Source organism: Ochlerotatus camptorhynchus, unplaced genomic scaffold (assembly GCF_037179485.1).
Source record: "Ochlerotatus camptorhynchus isolate MF236.1 unplaced genomic scaffold, CSIRO-AGI_Acam_v1.1 ptg000094l, whole genome shotgun sequence".
Lineage (NCBI taxonomy): Eukaryota > Metazoa > Arthropoda > Insecta > Diptera > Culicidae > Ochlerotatus > Ochlerotatus camptorhynchus.
In genome coordinates, this window is record NW_027040584.1 from 5199308 (window position 1) to 5215117 (window position 15810).

The 15810-nt window shown below is 38.0% G+C and overlaps 1 pseudogene; it reads right to left on the minus strand.

Annotated features, from left to right (window-relative positions):
* Positions 1-2675: 2675 nt before the first annotated feature.
* Positions 2676-3772, minus strand: LOC135698704 (NADH-ubiquinone oxidoreductase chain 2-like; annotated as a pseudogene).
* Between the last annotated feature and the right edge of the window lie 12038 nt (positions 3773-15810).

Below are 15810 nucleotides of genomic sequence, written 5' to 3' on the forward strand. Positions count from 1 at the left end.
GTGCAGTTGCTTTGCAGATGCCGATTTTTAAATTCATTCCTTCTGCTTTGGTCAAGTTGATCGCCAACTGCGGGAGCTGTAAATTCAGACGGATTACCTATCGGCTACCGCACGGAAGCATTTCGCACACACATTATTTTCCTTTCCAGTGTGAAATAGCAGCGCTTGGAATATATACGTATGATACGATTCATCTCGATGATATCTTTTTTTATATATCGGCAGTCATATTAAGCGGGTTAAGCGTTGGAAAACAGCGATCCGCGACGCGGATTTCGCGTAAATGAAGTACTCCCGCACGATTAGGCAAACAATTAAACTTGTCAAATACCACACAATATGAGTATTTTTGGAACCGGTGTGACATGTAGATGCAGGAAATGGAAGTTTGACGCCATTTTGGAATCCAAGATGGCGACCTATGTTTGCTATAAAACTGTGAAAACTCGTCAAACATTATGCAATATGGGTATTTCCGGAACTGGTGCGGAATGTAGATGCCAGAAATGTATGTTCGACGCCATTTTGGAATTCAAGATGGTGACTTCCGATATTCTAGAATACTATGAATACTGGATAAATACCATACAATATGGATATTTCTGGAACCGGTGCGGAATTTATGTCGTTTTCAGTTATTTCTAGTGCGAAACTAGTTCCGCCCTAGATCCGCCCTAACAGCTGTCAAAACGTTTCTTTATTCGAGTGGGTTGGATCCAGATCCGCCCTGGGTCTGACTCAAACTTGAAGAGGTTCGCTCTGTCGATTTTTTGCGATCCAACCTGGGTTCACCAATACACACAAACTGTCAAAATCAAATGTTGTTTACATTATTCACCATTCGCGAATGTAATCGAATGTTAAACGGATTGAAAATCAGCATAGAAAAATTGAGGTAAGTGTTGTGATAAGATTGTTTAATTGTATTTAATTCGTACGTTTTCGTTACAGAACATGGAATTTATTGAAATGTTATTATCATCATCGTCAAGTTCGTTTGATGATGACTTCGACACCGAGATCTTGTTCAGTAATCTTGATTCCTCAGATGGCCCACAAAGGAAAAAAATAAGGATTTACAATTTCGTTGAAGATTTTGTGGATAACTACAGCGATGAGCATATACCTTTATATTATATGTGTAAAATTAGTTTGGTTTTAGTAGGAGGCCTCCGGGGTTCCGGAAGTTTTCACGACAGACAAGGCAACAGTGGCCTCATCATTATTGTGCACCAGCTACCACATAGTGGTCATGTATTTATTACCGGTTTTTATTGGAATTGCTGTCTCAGGCCGAGTGACATTATTAATTACCATCGGCAATCGAAAGAAATTACAATCACCCCAGTATTATGGGCCAGCTAGACAATATTATGGGTCAGTCATTTCTGCGTGTTAATCAAATGGAAGTGGCCCATAATACTGGGGTGACTGTAATATTATCCCGGATTCAAATAGGCCACCCAAAACCAACCATAAATTGAACCAATATAATGTGCAAGTAAGCTTTACACTGAGATTTCTTAAATTTATTGTGCCTTATTTGTACCTGCTGCAAGTTTAAACTGACGATTAACATGTTGGAAGAGGCGTATGTCTCATCACGTCAATCTGTACAACAATTAATAATAAGACGGAATTAATAAATACCGGAACATTATATTTTTGCATTGCATCGATATTTTTCCTGATTTTCCAGAATAAACTCTGCTGCGATTTTAAATTTCCTATTTATTCCCCATTTGCGACTAATAATTGGCCTTCGTCTTTTTTCTACATGCAATAGTCATCCTCAATAGTCATAGTTCTCTTGGAAGTAAATCTGGCGGAAATCTTCGACTTCCAAGGTAAATCCGTTCGTTTTGACGATTGCGAGGAAAATTCCAGGTTCAATTCTAATGAGTATCCCAAATAAGTTCAGACAATTCATAGTGATTTCTGAAGGAGTTCTGAGAAGAATTTCAAGAAAGTTCTGAGGTGAGATCTAAGAAAAACCCGAGATGAACTCGAGGGTAATTAGAAAGGGATTCTGAGGAAAGCTTCAAGGAATTCTGAGGATAAATCCAAGGCATTCTGAAGAGGAGAGAAATATTGGAAGTTTCCAAGGGCAATTGCAGAGGAGAATCCCAAGATAGTACTGTGCAGAATTTCAAAGCATATCTGAAATGAATTGCATGCGAAGTTTAAGTAGAATTATGAAAGGAAACTTCTGCGAATTTTTTGGCTATTCTAAAAAATTCGAAAATTTTGTCGACTGTTATTAAGAAAATTTCAAAGGAATACCATTGAAAATTTTAAGATTATTTTAGTTTTAGTGGTATTCTAAAAAGAGCTCTTAGAAGGGGAATGATTCTAATGAACTTGAGAACATTCCGAAGATATTCTGCAAAGTGTTCCGAGCGTAACAAGCAAAAAAAAAATTAGCATAGACAAATTTTGAAGATTGGGCTGAAATGTTCTGAAGTCATCAAAAAAGGAATTCTTGTTTAGATTCACGCATATAGACTCATTAAAGTACACATGGTAGAAAAATGTTCCGGAAGCAGGGTGCCTACTACATAAAAACTAGGAATCCTCACGGAATTTTATTTTTCCTGGAAAACCTGGAATACTTAGGGAATTTTCAAAATTACAATCGAATACAACTTATCAAAATGTAGGCAGCTTGTCCTAACCCGATTATCTATTTTTCCATGTATTTTCACCTCAACGCAATCGAATTGAAATCATTGACATTATATGAAAACGGAGCAGCAACTTCCCTCAAAGTTCTTCCCTTCTAGTCCCCTCATCTTGGGGTTCTGTAATTTTCTCTAAAACATTCTAACAACAGAAAACGCTAGTATTCGTTCAGCAATTCTCTTCAAATTCTTAATAATTATTAGAATCAGCTTAAATTTTTCTCCATAATTATCTTCAACATTCTCTTGCAAATTTGTTGACAAGCCTCTTGGTATACATAAAAGAACTACGTGTGAATATTTCTCAGAATTGCCTTGGGATACTTCCAGGAATTCCTTTAAAGCAGGGCTGCTAGCGAGTCACTTTTTAGTGACTTTGTAACTTTTTTCAAGCCAGTCACTAAAGTCGATGAAAAACTTAATTGAAGGATTTATTATTGAAACATTAAAATTTTGATTACACTGAAATAATTTAAAATTGTTGAACATAAAAAAAAATAGATATTGATAAAATGGAGCATAGTAAAAAAAAAAGTAAATCATAATAATTCATTACTCATAATAGCTATAAGTATTCAACCTGAATGAGTAATTAAAGAAAATGCTATTAATTTACGTAATGAAGTTTGATTTAATCCTCCTATGGCTCCAATAATTATTGATAAAATAAAAGAAATTAAGATCAAATTATAAATTACATTTTATGAAATCAACAATAAAGGAAATTATTTTTTGTCAAGTTACTTAAATTAAACTATTAATTGAACTTAAGCCTTCTATTACTCCTGGGAATTTTAAATGGAAAAGAGCACCTCCTCTTTTTAGTAATAGTTGATTAAATTAATAAATCATTAAAATTATTATTAACTATTCAATTTTTATTAAAAATAATATTATTAAAATAATTGCAAATAATAAAATAGATGAAGCAAAGGCTTGAGTTAAGAAATATTTTAATCTACTTTCTGAGGTTATTAAAATTTTTTAACTTCATTTATTAAGGCAATAAATGAAAGTAAATTAACTTCTAATCCTATTTATGCTACAAGAATTCAAGAATTTTAGGAAATTGCAATTAAAGAACCTGAAATTAATATACAAAAAAAAATTATTTTTAATTTTATTTTAATTTTAAATAAAAAGAAAAGAATTTTAACCTATATAACTACAGTATGAACTCAATAACTTAATAAGCCAATCTTTTTATATTTTGGTGTAAGATGCACAAAAGTTTCTGATGCTTTTGGAAATAGTTTAATTCTATTAAATATAATAATAAAAAAGCATTAAACCTTTATGATTAACCCTATCAAGGTAATCCTATTTTTCAGGCAATTCCCCCCCCCCCCCCCATCTTGCTGTAGTACATTCCCTTCCTCATTCAAGACAAGCTGATAGTTGGACAAATCGATTTCCGCTTCTATCATTTTACAATTTTAAAATACTGAACTTCTGAAGCACTGCACAAAAATGGGCTGTTAGGGTTTCGTCGATTTCTTTACTCTGACTTTGACAGTTCGAACGACTGCACTAACACCATCATACTGACTCGACCTCAGATCCTACTCGGATCCATTTTCATTCGTTTATTGAGAGTCAGGGTTGACTCTGACCCAGGTTAAAAACCGAAAACGACATTAGATGCCAGAAATGGGTGTTTGACGCCATTTTGGAATCCAAGATGGCGACTTCAGTTATGCTAGAATACTATAAATACTCGTCAAAAACCTTACAATATGGATATTTCCGGAACCGGTGTGGAATGTAGATGCCAGAAATGGATGTTCGATGCCATTTTGAAATCCAAGATGGTGACTTCCGATATGCTAGAACACTATGAATACTCGTCAAATACCATACAATATGGATATTTTTGGAACCGGTGCAGAATGTAGATGCCAGAAATGGATCTTCGACGCCATTTTGGAATACAAGATAACGACTTCCGATGTACTAGAACACTATGAATCTGCAAATAACATACAACATGGATATTTCCGGAAACAGCGTAACTTGTAGAAGTCGGAAATGTATGTTTGATACCATTTTAGAACTCAAGAAATCTATTAAAATATTAATATTTACGGAGCTAACGTGACTAAACTCGTCAAATGTCATACGATGATGATATATAAGAACTCGGCATGACATTAATAAGTCAAAAAATATACAAACATCTACTCTTCTTCTTCATCGCATTTCAAGCTTATTGCTTATCGCATATTAGCTTATTTCGTGCTCTCAACTTAGTGTTCTAGATGCACTTCCACAGTTATTAATTGAGCGCTTCCGATGCCTGTACCATTTTTGCAGTAGTATAATTGTGTGGCAAGTCCAATCATACTCTATGCCCAGGAAAGTCGAGAAATTTTCCAACCCGAATAATTCCAAGACCAGACCGGGAATCGAACCCAGCCACCTCCAGCATGATCTTGCTTTGTAGCTGCTCCTTATCGACTGAGCTAAGGGAGGCCCCAAACATCTACTCTACTACTTGTTGAACTCAAATAATAGAAGTAATGGAAGGGTGATGATTTAATGAACTTCAAGGCAACGTGCAATCATTTTTAACAAGCATAGAAATAAAAAAACCGAAGTAGAGTAGACTTAGGTTTTTATGTCTCTGCTTGTTAAAAAATGATTGCACGTTGCCTTGAAGTTCATTAAATCATCACAATTCCATTACATCTATTATTTGAGTTGGTTGGTTTATTTTGATAGTGAGCAAATCTTCTAGGGTGTTTTCACCCAAGGATGTGCGCTGATCTAAAATCGTTAACGCCAGAGCACTGAAAGCACGTTCCACTGATACTTGCATCGATGGAACGGCCTAAATTACAGCAGCTGCTTCAAAGAGATCCTTTTGCATGATTTTCTTCTGTACCCAGTACTCCCAAACGTTGACATGGTGTGGTTGTCGCAATCCAACATCCAACACACTTAACTGTTCTGGAAGCGTTTTGTTTGGGATACATTTCGGGTCTCCGCTTGAACCTGCTAGACAGCCTCCAAACATGTCCGCTAAAAAACTGTCCAGTTCATCCTGTTGAACAGCTGGCTCAGTAAACGTGGCATGCGAATGTATTTATGATGAATTTCTAAAAGGTTGAAGTTAATAGGTTGACAATTTAATAAAAATAAAATTTATTAAACAATCCTATATGAAAAGGCACTATAGATTCATTCAAATACTCTCATTCTGATAAACAAAAATCATATTGATTCTTGAATGTTGTTATTCAAAAACCAAACATTGTTCTTTCAAACCAACATATTATTTTTTAGCATCTAACACACCAACCACTTTGCTCGATGAATGCCGTTCATTGACTGTTTTTTCGGACATTCCCAACCCAAAACGAAAAAAGGAACCTGAATGAAATCAAAATGGGAATGAAACCAAAGCGAAAGGGAGCGACTGTACGGGAGAGGATTTTGAAGAAGAGAAAGTGGGAATGCTTTTTGGTATCTATTCGCTTTACTGTGCATCGGTATTTATGAATGCAAAGCGTAGTGTGGGGGTATTGAATGGTATACAAAGTACCGCACATAAGGGAGTGGTGAAATTGAATTCATACTGCTGCTGCCGTTCGCTAGAAAAAAGGAACGATCAGATGCCCTGGACCCAGGTCATAATTTTTCCACACTCAAAATCTCCCAGACTTGTTCCGTCTGAGAATAACAAAATCTGCCTAAACGGCACAGTGGTGGAGTGGTCCTAAGAGGTAGTCAAAACAAAAACAAAATGCAACATCTTGATAAGGTCGTTGTTCCCGTAATCGAGTACGGTATGCTAATCTGGGGGAGTTGCACCAAATGCCATCCCCTTAAACTCCAAAGAATCCAGAACAAGATTATTGGGATGATCCTCAACAGTCCTCCACGGACGTCAAATTTTGAGATCCACCTCCTGGCTGTTTGATATCAGGTCATCAGATCGTTAATTTAAGTTATACTCATAGTTAGGTAGGTTATCACATCAACCCTCCCTACGTCACCGTTTCAACATCCCGCTCCCCCCAAATGTATTTTCCCCAATCGCAAAACTCACTCTTTGATGAAAGACCGCGAAAAGTCCTTGAAAATCATCAATCCGGACCTTGCCACTTTCCACGAGGTTGTGTGCCGATGGTGACACGATGGGGATTTCCCGCCAATGCGATAATGGTGGGGTTAAATCAAGTGACGGTTGTGTGTACGTGTATGCTGATTTTGCCCTGTTATGATGGTTGGTTGGTTCGTACCGCTGCGGTTTAATAGGATATTAATGAAGTCTTCAATTAAAGACAATATTGTTTACTCCCCCCGGAGCGGCATGTGGTTGCTGCATGGTGACGCTGTTTGCCTACACAGCAATTTTGATCCACACCACCAGCAGCGCGATTACAGTTAGTGGGTGAAGTCATGATAAATGGCTTTCAATTTATCAGACTTGCCGACGCGATGGAACGAAGGATAGTGAAGACCTAATTCCGTTAAAGCGAAACTCATCACCACGCAGTGGATCGCCGGGTAATAACGTACCAATGACGTGCTGGGGAAATATGATACTGGTTTAATTTAGGAAATAATAAAGAGTCGCGTTCCTCGTCCTGCGATGACAATGGTGTTGCATTACGTCACTAGGAGTTGACCTAAAACACTGCACGGCATCGGTTAAGGACCAGACCAGATGTTGTGAATGTAAATCACTAGCATTACACATTCGGTTCAGCTTCTTTCCTTGTACTTGGGTTAGTGATAAACTGCGTTGCTGTGTTCTGAGAATTTCGCACCGAACCATCTTTCTATCCGTACTATGGATCCGGAGGCTCGCAAGCTAATGCTGAAGAACGTTAATTAAATATGCTACCGTCTATTCCTGAAACTTCCCCGGAGCAGTCTATGAATCTTAAAACAACTACTTTAATGTGGACGTATGCGCTGAAACCGATCCAAAAATGTTATAAATCAAAGCATATTAAAGCTCACAGACCCGTCGGAAGTAAATTTGAGACGTGGGAAGTTAATCAAATTCATTGTCTTCGCCACAACCACCGTAGGCGCGCCGAGCCAAGTGAGTGGGAAGGAATGATGGATTTTTGAAACCTGTAAAGATTTGGCTCCTGAACATGACCCCCCCCCAGGGCGCGTAAATAGCTTTTCGTGTTAATTTTGGATGCTTCTCGAAACAGACTTTTACATTTGAAATTGATAGATCCAAGTAAGCATCGATGAAACAGTATCTCGAAAAGAAATCAAGTGATGATAAATTGATTCCTCCACAGTCAATTTACTGCTATGCGTCATTACGCCCGAAAATTGCTGGTATTATTTATTGCATCGGGGTAGAGTAACGAAGAACTTCAGTTAGATAATTTACAGCCAGTGCTGAAGTCTAGCACGGTAACGCACAGTCGACGACTGACTAGCTTTTCCCGGAAACCGATTTTTTTCATAATAAAGTCTGGTCCACTAATAATCTGATGACATAAAATCAGGTGTTTCTCGGGATTGATTTGACGTAAGAAAAATGTAATTCAGTCAAAATGAAGGTAGGGGAAATGACGGCTTCGGCATGCCAGACTATTTTCGGCAACCCAAATTGAAACACTATTTTCACTGGATTTTCTTACGAAAACACTTCGCTGAATGCATGCAAACGATTCTTTATCCTTTCAGCTTCAATTTGACTATATTTTTACCACTGAGAAAAAGCAATCAAGCAAGGTTTTCTTGAAATGAAACACACGCACTACAAATTGTAGCTGATTTCGAGTTGCCGATAATAGAACATCAGATTTACATGCAGTTCAAATGAAACGGTTGCCGAAGAAAAACTGGTTGCCGACAATACTCGCTCTCACTAGAGAAGATTGGAGCTTTGTAAAAGCGTTTCAAAACAGTTTTTGACAATTCTTTCGACTGAAATTGTTAGAGCAGCTGGCAGCAAAAGATTGTAAACAAACCAATACTGCATATGTGTGCGTTCCTTAGAGATAAGGGCTATATAAAGAAGGTCGCTGCTTAGGTTGTCGAGAATACGTAAATTCCCCTATATTGTAACGTAAACAAAAATTGCGTTCGGTTGAACTCGCGGACTTTCTTTGGAATTCCCACCATCATCTGCTGCACACTGGACGCGTCAACCTCAAGCGGCCATTTTGTTTTCCAACATCGAGCCATCTTTGGAGCATCCTGAGTCGTCAGCTTCAGCTTTCTTTAACTTCCGCTTGATAATTGCCCGATCACTTCGAAAAGTACTGAATCATTTCAGGGAGCACTGAAGCCAAAACAGTACGGAACAACCGTGTTTCTTCAGGAGAGGCAGCAGACGTTTATTCAAACACTCTTTCACGTAAATTTCTTGGTTGACAGTCCCGGAAGCTATGAAAATGCTGCTTTTCAAGCCACAGGTACAGATGGCTTGCCAAACCAGATATTTCTTTGCGAACTTTGACAGTTTCATGTGCTTGAAAACATCTGCAACCTTTCCCCTTCCTTTTGCCGTATAAAACTCCTGTCCCGGAAGCTGCTTGTAGTCTGCTTTGACGTAGGTTTCGTCGTCCATTACCACGCAGTCAAACTTCGTCAGCATCGTCGTGTACAGCCTCCGGGATCGCGCTTTGGCCGTCGTATTTTGTTTATCATCGCGATTTGGAGTCACTACCTTCTTGTAAGTCGATAGTCCGGCTCGTTTTTTGGCTCGATGCACGGTTGTAGACGATACACCCAGCTTAGCATCTCGGAGAGAGAGGTTAGGGTTTCGCTTGAAACTACCGGCAACTCTCTTTGTCGTCTCAGCGGCTTCCGGTTTTCGATTTCCCCTCGATCCAGACTTCCTGGCTGTCAACAAACGTTCCCCAAACTCTTTAATTACATTTGTAACGGTTGATTTGGCAACTTTTAGCGATTTTGCCAACTTTGCGTGCGAGTAGCTCGGATTTTCGCGATGCGCGAGCAAAATTTTGATACGCTGCTCTTCTTGCTTGGACGGCATTTTGACAACTGAAGAGTGAATTCCAAAATCAAAATAGGAGCAACATTCTACACACACACACCTTCAAAATGAGGGGTGTTCAGGTTTTTTAAATGCAAAATTGAAAGAAATACGTCAAGTTGATATTGACCAAATTTTGACCGTATCACCCTTTAACTAATGAACACTGGTACTGAATCCCTTCAGAAAAGTTTGGACTCACATCGGAAGTGCTAATTTACTTCAGACATGTTTTCAATCACATCGGAAACTATTGAATCACTTAGGAATATATTGTATCACTTTAGAAATAGTTTGGCATCACTTCAGAAAGTCCTGAATCACATCAGAAATGCTGAGAACCACTTCACAAAGTACTGAATAACTTCAAAAAATACCCAAAACACTTAATAAATATTCGAAATCAGTTTGGAAAGTACGGAATCATTGCGGAAAGTTCACTTTGAAAATAATTGAATCACTTAGGAATACACTGAATCACTTCAGAAATGTTCGGAATCACTTCGGAAAATACTAAATATCTTCAGGAATGTTCGGAATCACTTTGGAATAGTTCATGATCACTTCGGAAAGTACTGAATTATTTCAGAAAGCACTGAATCACTTCGGAAAGTGTTGAACCACTTTAAGCTCGGAATCTCTTCGGATAGTATTGAATCACTTCAGAAAATTTCGGATTCACATTGGAAAGTACTGAATCATCCCAGAAAGTTTGTAATCATTTCGGCAAGAATGGAATCACTTCGAAACTAATTAAATAAATTAGGAATGCACAGAAACACTTCATGAACGTTCGGAATCACTTTGAAAATACTGAATCGCTTCAGAATGTTCATAATCACTTCGGAAAGCACTGAATCATTTCAGAAAGTATTGAATCACTTAAGAAATGTTAGGGATCACTCCGAAAAGTACTGAATAATTCCAGATAGTTTGTAATCACTTCCAAAAGTACTGAATAACTTCAGAAAGAATTGAATCACTTTTGAACACTTTTGAATCAATTCTGAAAGTAATGAATCACTTCAGAAAAACTTTGAAATTCTTGGGATAGTATTGAATGACTTAAGAAAATTTTTGAATCCCATTGGAAAATACTTAATCTTTCCAGAAAGTGTGTAATCGCTTTAGCAAAAACTAAAAATCATCTGAAAACAGCTGAACAACTTCACAAAACTTCAGAAAGTACTGTATCAATTCTCTCAATTTTGCAATCACTTCTTCAAGAGCTGAATCACTTTGTAATAACTTCAGAAAAGTTTGGAATCTTTTCAGAAAATATTAAATCACTTCAGAAAAATCGGAATCACTTTGGGGATCACAGAATCATTTAAAAAAAAAGTTCAAAATCCCTTCTGAAAGTACTGAAACACTTTATAAAATCTCGGAATCAGTCTGAAAAGTACTGAATTACTGCAGAGAAACTTCAGAAAGTACTGAATAACTTCAAATTGTACAGACATAATTAAGCATGAGAATGATTAACCGCTGGCGGTTGCTACTCCGGTATAACCAGATCACCTGTCAGAGAAGCAAGAAACGATGCGTTGGACTGCAATGTGTAAAAACTGGTGATCTCATGCTTTACAATAGGCAATAACAGTGCCGGACGCTTCCAAATGTAGGTCAAAAGGACCGTCAAAAACCGATGCATCCTCCTAACTTCCACGAATAGTTCAATAGTTTTTCAACAGGATTCACTTAAGGGAGTATTGATTATTAAATATCGCTAAGCTACTCAATTGTGACACATCGAAAAAGATCTCGATTTTGGCAACATAGATGAAGTACAGTCAACTCTCCACAACTCGATATCGAGTTATATAACCATAATAAAAATAAGTGTCATGGCTACTGCGATAGCGAATTTGTATGAGATTGTTATTATACAAATCGATAATTCTGTAACTCGAGTTGTAGAGAGTGCACTGTAGTTACGTTTCCAAAAACGAGATCTGTCTATACTGACATTACATTACATTAGGAAAGTTTGGAATTGTAGTATATGTGACATGGTAGTAATTAAAGAAAAATCAATTAACCTTCACTTGGTGTGAAGTCAGCTTATTGAATTTGGCAGCACTAAGAGTCGACGTACACGAATAGCTTATTGACAGATACGCTACGAGATTGGATTGAACTTGAGCTTCGCAAAGCTCCGAATACACGAATATGATCCGTGCCTGTGTAGTGGCAATCGAAGATCGGCTTCGAAACGACGAATGCATAAGATGCGAAGTGAGGGAGATGAAATAAAGAATTAGAATAAGCCTTTGGGTTGGAAGAGTGCGACACGATGTGTGAACTAGTCAATCGAGCCCGTTCAGACTGGCTCGCCATTCTGTTAACGATTTTTAAAGCGGACAGTCGCTGGTGTGGATCGCGGAAAAGTTTGGCTGGCGTCGCCTTTGACAGTGAACAATGCAAGAGGCTTGAAACCTCGACATATATAGCTTCATATAGCTTTAAGGTGTATTCATATCTGAGCGTACATTAGCGGAGCGGAGCAAAATTTGCGTTGAAATGAGAGAGACAACTAGTACTTTTCTCCCTCTCGTGCCTTCGCAAAATCTCACTCCGCGCGTGAAATATCGCTTAGATCTGAATACACCTTTATATATATAGCTTCAGAAAAGCTTGAGTTCACTAGGGAAAATGTTGAATCGCTCAAACATAGACTCACTTCCGAAAGTGTTAAATTTCTGAACTGATTTAATACTTTCGGCAGTAATGTCACGAGTTCTAGGGAACGTCTAAAACAAGAACCTGCTATAAACGTAAAAACGTGGCACTGAAGCAGTAAACGTATGGCCTACTTATTAAGGTTTTCAAAGGTAACATCAATTGTAACAACACAAACATCTCTGGTTCTTTTTTAAAGATTTGCGTAGCGACGATTGCCTTATTGCCACGCACACATGCTCGAGGAGTTTGGCATTTCACTTTTGCTAAAACTAGCAAAGGTTAGGTTCACGAGGTTTCCTAGATAAAAGTCTCCTTTACGAATGTAAGGTTTCTTGTACGAGAGCCACATGGAATGTGCCATTTTGCATTATTCTACATTTATTTTTATGGTTGCTGTTCTTTTATTCTGGCGATTGATTTATGATTTCTTAACAGCAGTCATGATTTATAACTACTCAGGATATCACAAATCCACCACCTCCAGCATAAATTGAACAGCAACATAGAAACGCCAGAGGTGTTCTGAGTAAAACGCATCAAGCGAATCCATACTTATGTATCTCAATTAGCCTAGTACTTGGAACTTAAGAAGGGGGCCTCGGAGAAACAAAAGTCCGTTGCGCCATTGCTCGGTTGGCGCAGTAAGGGCTTCTTTCTGCGGAGGTTTTGGTTTGATAACATACTGGTAGTTTTGGAAACTTTGTTTTGCCCATGAATGTTTAGGAAAATTCTAAAAATTGTTCAAGATTTTCCCTGAAATTAGGAGAAAGTCAAGTAAGATAGATATGAGATAAATAAGAAAACACAAATTATGGTGCTTGGAAAATGTTGACGGAACTTTCGGAGACTAATCATAATTTCAAGAAGGCAGGAAAAAGGGGCTTCGCCACCTGTAGAATACGGTGCAGCTCGATAAAGTGCAAATGTTTTTCAACGTACTATATAAAGTAGATAATATACTATGTGAAACAACGCCATCAAAGTCGGGGTGGATGCATCGTTTTTTCAGGCAGATTTATATTTTAAGAACGCTGGTCAATATTGGGTGCGACTACTAAGCTCAAATTTTAGGAACACAGCACTGCCCAGCTGTAGTGACAGCTTGTCAAATCTAGACCTTTGTGATTCTTAATGAAATGTGGTATACATTTCTCCAGGCACCCTTGCTTATACAGCTTCGAGATCATCGTTCTGTCGGTGATCTTCAGTTTCCGGGTGAATTTATAGGCGAAAACAAACTTGAATTTGCTGGGAACATCACCCCGTGCTGTGGCCAGATAAAACTTTTGACCGGGAACCTGCCTGAAATCAGCAGTTTTCAACCTTTTCGCGATATTTCGAATTCACCACGTCGGGTTTTCGACATTGGGTCTGGAGGATCAATTTTTATTTATCGTTTTCCATCTAGTACAGCTTTGATAATACTGCATGTGTCGAGACGAAACTTCCACCACGGAAACAAACCAACTTCAAAACCCGACCACTACAGGCACAGCAATAGAATTTTTAAAGTGGACCAGACTTTAGTATCGTCCTGACAAACTAGCTCATATTTTACGACGACAGCACTGTTAAGCTCAAGCTCAGAAAACAGGATATGTCTGGTGAAAATTGTTCTTTGCTGAAATTTGCTGTCATTGATAGTCACTGTTAGCAGTTTAATTATTAATTCCAGATCAAACGAAAACGGAAGTGCTTGGGGCAACGTGCTACTGATGTGAATCCTTGAGAATATTAATTGCGGGTACTTGAAGGGAATTCTATTTTGTCATGCTGCTATTTATGCCGCTCTGTTTACTAAGAGTAGTGCCTAAAGGGCATTAGCAAACCTTCCCAAATTGATGTTAGTTGAAGATCTCTGATTACGAATTTGATGACAGTTTACTCAGATTAATGACTACCAGTAACCTAGCAGCGTGATTTGAGATAGCGGACAAGCTGTTACCGAGTTATTGCGTATTGGGAACGGTCGAATTGTTTATTTATTTTAGGAACACTCAACTACCCACGGAAACTTGTTTACATCGCCACCAGTGAATAATCAGTCATCTATAGATAACAATCAGCTTTTCGGTGGGCTGACTGCGATCTGCAAAATCACTACACATACTCATCGAAAGAATCATTAAATATCATACATAAATTAGTTCAGTCCACATCGTGCTCTCTGTCCGTGCGGATCTATTTGCTTTTTTTCTGAAGGAAGTGTCACTGTTACCTAAAGCTTCAACACTTAAACAGCACTTTTCAGTGCTCAATATTATTTGTGAATTTTCTACCTTGTTCGAATCTTATTCCTTTACAATCCTTGTTTGAAACCTTCCCGAGGTAATCCTGCTTGGACATCGATTTGGAATATTCTTCTTCGAGCCTTTGAATTATCATAGTAAACCGCTTGGAAGTCGATTTGGAGAAACGTTTTACTGCCGCCATGCCATCTAAACGCAAAAGAAAAGGGCAATCTCTTGATCCCCCATCTGATGAAATTCAACTGAGCAATCTATTTGATATGCTCACGGATGATGATAATGATCCATCAGCCAGGCAAAATTCATGTAAACTTTTCCGGATTAATGCCAAGAAGGAAAAAGTCCTCCCTATTGTAATAACCAATTCCGATTTCCATGCTCGTCGCATGGAAGTTTTGAAGCTCGTCAAATTGAAGTTTTCACTTCAAATTGGCCGTCGCACAGTGGGACGACTTCAAATAAAATAGGAACATGGCCATTTGCGATGATACTATTGAGTGTAGCATTTTGATGTCTTCTAGAATGTATCTTCAATTTTTGAGTACTTTATTTGAGTGATGACTTTTTTTGTCTCCATTGCAAATGAAGTAATTTTAAGAAACTTTGTAAAAGATGAAAATTTTCTATCTCTCAAGTGGACGACGTTATAGGAATGGATAAGTCTTCTTCTTCTTGTTCGCATTTCAAGCTTTTTGCTTAGCGCATATTAGCTTATTGCGTGCTCTCAACATAGTGTTATAAATGCAATTCCACAGTTATTAATTGAGAGCTTTCGATGCCAATACCAATGCATGAATTTGTATATTGTGTGGCAAGCACAATGATACTCTATGCCCAGGGAAGTCGAGAAAATTTCCAGCCCGAAAGATTCCCTCGACCGGACTGGGAATCGAACCCGCCGCCTCCGGCTTGGTAATACCGTGCCTTTACTGACTAGGCTATGAGGCCTCTGAGGAATGGATAAGTAACAGTAGTAATAAGTTGCTGAATGAAATGATGCTGCTAGTCAATGCCTGCTAACCTGCAAGATACACCAGTATAAAGATAGTGTTAAAACATTTTTAATACTGATGTAAATTCTTTAAAAGAAGAGATAGCGATTTGTTTCTTCCGACAAAAATGTGCTTTTTTAGATCACATACAACTTTGTACAGCACTGAAAAGATTTGAAGATTCAAACTAAAAAGTTATGCCATGTTACTCAAAAAATATTCCA